This window comes from Artemia sp. Qi Xiang Cuo, chromosome 19, assembly GCF_049724085.1.
Source record: "Artemia sp. Qi Xiang Cuo chromosome 19, ASM4972408v1, whole genome shotgun sequence".
Lineage (NCBI taxonomy): Eukaryota > Metazoa > Arthropoda > Branchiopoda > Anostraca > Artemiidae > Artemia > Artemia sp. Qi Xiang Cuo.
In genome coordinates, this window is record NC_142812.1 from 7,736,227 (window position 1) to 7,742,406 (window position 6,180).

Consider the following 6,180-nt stretch of genomic DNA (forward strand, 5'->3'; position numbering starts at 1 on the left):
TCCAGTTAAAACACGTAGGGCATTATTTTGTAAACCTCTAAGGGGACGAAGGTGAATTAAAAACGTACTTGACCACACAAGACAACCATATAGAAGGTATGGGTGAACAAAAGAAAAATAAATCAATCTTATAATGTCTTTCGGAAAAAAGTGCTTCAGTTTCCTCATCATCCCAACATTTCTTGCAACTTTGCCACTAACGCATGAAATGTGCTCTTTGAAGTTAAGGCACTCATCAACAATCACCCCTAGATACTTTGTCGAAACTTCCCGAGGCAGAATAATTTCACCGAACTGTATTTTGTCAATCCAAGGGTAGTAATTGCTACTTCTCCCATACATTACAAAATGGGATTTTGCATGTCTGTTAACCCTCATCCATTTTTCAATGTTTAACATGCCAGTCTGAAGATTCTGTATAAGCATTTCCTCGGTTTTTGCAGCAACAGTTAGATGCGTGTCATCAGCAAAATAAGGCAAAAAAGATTTTGATGCTCCAGTATCACTACATTTTAAATCAAAAGACAGTCCATTGATAGCATTTCGCAGGTCATCAATATATATAAGAAACAGAAGTGGCCCCAAAAGAGACCCTTGAGGGACACCGAATTCAACACTTTTAACTTGCGATTTGATTTTACCATCACTGACAAACTGCTTTCGATCTTGGAGAAAAGATTCCAATAGACGATAAAACATACCTCGAAAACCACAATTCCTCATCTTCACCAGAAGAATTCCATGGTCCACTGCATCAAAGGCTTTCACAATGTCCAAAAACAAAACAGATGCAACTTTCCACCCTTGGTCCAGAGCATCGTTCACAAAATTCGTGAGAAAAAGAAGAGCTTGACCTGTCAACATTACTTTACGGAATCCAAACTGAGTTTTACTAAATTACATTTTATTCTCAAGAAAATCAATCATCCTGCTACTAATCAATTTTTCAAAAACTCTCGGTAAAACTGGCAGCAATTAAATAGGCCTGTAATCATTCGGCAAATTTTTTTCTCCGCCCTTAAAAAGCGGAACCACTCTAGCAATTTTCATAAAATCGGGAAAAACACCAACTTTTAGGCACATATTAAATAGAACACGAACCTGGTCACATATTTCCGAGAAAACATACTTAAGTACACGCAATGAAAGGAAGTCAGCACTCGAAGCATAATTTCTCATGTTCCACTATATGGTACGTAATTCACTAGCAGTTACTGGTTTCAGATATGCAGATACATCACTTTCCTCGGGTAAAAATTGGTGGTATGTTCCATCCTCAGAAAATTTTGTTGTGGAGTTCGCTATCCATTTACCAACAATAGAAAAATGGTCACACATATTATCTACAATCGAAGCACCAGTGTTGAAATTTTCAGGTAAAATTAAACTTTTGGAGGGGCTGAGAACAGAGTGAATTACTCTCCACGTTAGCCTGGGATTACCTGCACTTTTTTAAAATCATTTCTATAATAATTAATTCTCGCTGTTCGTAATAGGTTATTGAGTTCACAATAATATTTCTTGTATCTCACTTTCGCCTCAGGAGGCACTACAGAATATTTATATAGCAGTCTTCGATTTGATATGGCCTTCATCAGTCCTCTAGTAACCCAGGGTTTTCTAGGGGTAGCATGAAAAGCCGGCTTTTTAATAACTGTACAACTTTCTTTTAGTAATTTAGTTATTTCTGAATACCACAATGAAAACTTTTCATTCACTTGCAGATCACTACTTTCTAAAAAGTCAAATTGAGTGTTCTTTAATTTTATTCTGAATATGTTAAGAGCCTCAGCATCCATTTTCAATGCAGAAATTTGTGGTGGTATATTCATAGCTGTCATTCAACATCATTCAAAATAACATCAGCAAAATCATACTTCACATTACCAAATATATTATCCAAAAGTGATTCCGAGCGCAAAGTCACTCGACTACATATATTAACTGTCGGTCTTAAACCGTAACCCAATATAACATGTACAAAATCACGAACTCTCGGGTTTACATTTACTGAAAATAGATCAAGATTAAAGTCTCCACAAACAAAGCATGGGTGATTTGAACCTGACAACTTATCCATTTGCCGCTCCAGCGAATCATTGAATTCCTGCACATTTCCAGATGGAGGTCGATAAACAACCACCAAAAAGAAAAATTTTCCTGACTTACAAAGTTCAACCACCATTGATTCAAAAACCATCTCTTTATTCACACGTAGATCATTCCGTATTTTCATTGTAATATTCTTCCTGCAATATAAAGCCAACCTACCATGTAATCGTGATCCCCTTTCCTGCATCACACAGTCATAACTATCAATTTCAAGTAGACTCATTGTATGATTACAACGCCACATTTCATTTAATGCAAGCACATCCAACTCAGAAAACTTACATAGTTGGTTAAAAAATTAAATGAACTAGAAAGACCTTGACAATTCAAATGGAAAATGCTCAAACTTTGCTGACCCATAGTAGATTTATTTCCAATATCAACTGTAAATTTATATTTAACCACTGGAAAATCCTCTATCGTTCCTTCATCATAATCCGGATTTAAGACCCCATTCCCCAGAACATCCCAACTCAACGAATTTCTCTCTAAGTTTTTTCAATCTATTATTGTCATAATCCAACTCATTTTTTCAAGACACAAGCTTAGGAGGCAAACGAGGAAACTCATAGAAAAATTAACTCTACTTACAACAACCACAAGTGATATCCAGTATCCAGGAGCGCCGCAATCAATAACAAAAGAAAAAAAACTAAAAAAAAGAGAAAATAAATTAAAAATAAAATTTATCATAAATAAAATACAAAATAAAAAGATACAACATAACATAAATAGCGACGAAGACCACACTGCCTTTTCATCATAAACAATAAGTATAACAACATGGAACCCTCCATACAAGACAGTAGAACACGTTCCACCGTCTCGTACAAAAAAACCTCCCCGCCGCTCCACCCACTGTCCATACAACATAACAAAAAAAAAACTCATGGAAAATAAAAAGGGAAAAATCTCACTCAAATTAAAAAAGACAGGATAATGCAATCGAAGAAAATATAATTGGTTTTCTTCATCAGGCAAATACTTGTGCTAGTGCCGCTAACCACGATAACAAAATTTATCTAATAATAGCAAAAAAATGACTCTTACCTTCAAAACAAAACAAATGAAATGCTAGAATCAACAATCAAGTAGCTCTGGTATTGGCTCATTATACATATATTTCACTTTTCCAACACCTTCTCTCTCAATCTGAATGAAGGGAGGAACAGTATTAGATACGAAAGCTGGAATACTCTTTCTACTCAATTTAGATTTAGTCTCGTAAAGTCTCTTCCGCGCTTCACGAACACACAATGGAGCATCATCGCTGACGTAAACACTGTTCATAGCTGTATTTGAACCGGAAGTCTTATTCTTAAGTTTTTTCACATTATGTAAGATCATAAACTTCGCCTCGCGTGATTTAACATTCACTTTGAAAAACTTTTGCTCTTTTTTATTCGTAACAATTGTAAATCCTGGAACCTTTGTTAATTCTAAACCATTGGTACATATTTCTTGAAATGAACTTTTAGCAGTAGCTACATCATCACAAACCGTATTCCACACAATGTTATTTTCTGTAGATAAATATTCCACTGACATCAATCTTGCCGACAACGAAGACGTCATTTCACGGTGATATTTTGCTTCAATGGATACAATATGGATTTGCGTTTTTAGTGAAATTACTTCTTCATTTACTGCATCGCAATTTTTTCCAACTTGAGCAACATTGGATTCTAAGATAGCTTGAGCATTTTCCACAGAAATTACTCGATTTTCTAGATTAGCCAATCTCGTGTCAATTGATTTTAATGTACTTTGAGACTCCGTTACGATTTCAAGAATTTTCGAGAAATCGTCCGCTAATGACTGGATCGAAGAACGATTTATTGACTTTTACATTGAAGATGAATTCCCAGATTCGTCATGCGAAACCGATCCAAATTGGTCCTCTGTTTTCCGTTTACGCTTATTCCTCGTCATCACAAACCAATGAATAAAAAATTAGAATATTCTTACCGGAAATAGTACTTCTTATTTATCCACGCAAGTACCGTCGTGCAGTTCGCTAAGCCGTTAATGCACGGCTAACACAAATTGCCAACAGGAACTCCTCAAATCTTCGCATTGGAACCCTCAGCTAATAAATTGACTTCCGTTTATGCGTAATCATTAATTAGCAGTCTCCTTACATAAAAAGAACTTGTTCGCATTCACAGAACAAAACTCCGCCCACTTTGCTATTTCAATTCATTTTATCTCACATCAACCTAGGTTAAAAGCACTAGCCAAACGATGTTACTTGGCTGATAGCTGATTCATAACTGATTTGAATCAGCTTGTGATTCAATAATCACAATCGTTAAATTTCAATGGATATGGAAAGTCACCCTTTGTCATCGATAGGTTCACCAGATACAAGAGAACTGGCAGGAGTTAAGCACTAACTACTTCGAGTGGTTTAAGGTTGAGTCAATCCATTCAAGCTGAGTTCAACTTTATGGACTTCATAGCTTTATTAATATCATTCGTATTACAATATACAAAATTTTATGACAGGAATTCACCACGGTTATCAGGAAATTCCTTATCTACCAGCTGCTCACTGTTTTTTTCTAGCTTCGTTAAATATCACCACAGATTTTGAAAAATACCCGCAAAATTCATTAGTAATATCCTCCTCATTGCTGATAGTCTGACCATCGACTCCCACCTTTTCCGGAAAGCCAGAGGATTTGCCAATACCAAGCACGTTCTTTATCATTTGCCATGTACCTTCATATCACCTTCATATCGTTGTTCGACTTTGTCAGAATAATGCTGTTTCATCACCATTCTGCGAGCAGAATTTACTTTGTTCCGAAAGACTCCCCATCTGTCATCCGACTTACAGTTCATTTATACTTTAAAAATGACATCTCTTAGTTGCATCAGTTCAATAATTTCATCAGTAATCCCTGGCTTACGAGGGAGTCTTTCTTTTCCTTATCTTCAGGACAATACAGCGCCTTTCGTAAATTGGGCTAAGGATAAATTTAGCAAAAGCGCGGAATGGATCATCACTAATATATTCCTTCTTCCGTACACTTGCTTCTTCCTTTTTATTCTTCAAATTTTCTGGCAGTTTTACTATTAGAGAAAAGATTACTTTGATTTAACAATAATTCCCTCCAAACAATACTTGCGATTTGCTGGGCTGATAAAGTACCCAACACCTGAATCAGGTTTCTCCCCAAGCAACGTCGAATAACAGACGAAGTCCGAATTATAAGGTGGTAACACTGGGGTCACAAAAGACGAAAGATATAAGAAGGACTTCTCTATTACGCTTGTTACTCTACTTTTTCGGGCCTTCGAAAGAGTGGTAGATAACGGATCACTTTTTTTTTTACCTTAAATAGATTTCTTTATTTTTTATCTTCTTTATCGTTGCAACGATCTGTCTTTTCTATGTCATGCTATCGTGATGCTAAATAATTATTTTGGAACAGTCGCCATTTGACTGTCGTTTAGCTTCTTAATGTAAAGAGAACTGATCACTGCAAATGTAAAATTGACGATTTTAATCTTTTTTTAGATTTCTCATGGGGTCTTCTAATTTACTCTCGATTCAATATAATATCAATCGTTGTCCGGAAAACGGAAAACGACTATAGAATAATAAATAATATTTGAAGAATCCAGCTTAAGGAATATCGTAAGAAAATGACACACTTTAAATCCCTTTTAATGTTTTATTTTATCTTTTTTGTTTCTCCCTGCATTCCCCGTCATAGAATCTTGATTGGTATAAATGATGCATTTGTTTTTATTTATTATTTTTTATTGTGGAATTGTTCAGTAAATCTATCATTTATCGGATCAAAAAAGTTGATCAAATAAGTTTATAAATCAATTAATCTTTCAAGTATGTGAATTTGCTAATGAAGTATTGAAGAAAGGATAACAATTTAAGTATTTTGAGTGGAAGGGGGAGGGAGAGTAGATTAATATGTAATTTGTTTTGTAGATTTATATCTTTTTGATTTGTCAAAGTAGATTAATATGTAAGCTCTCAATACACTGTCGGAAGAAACCCTGAAAGGGAGACTACATATTAGCTGGCCGAAAACAAAAATA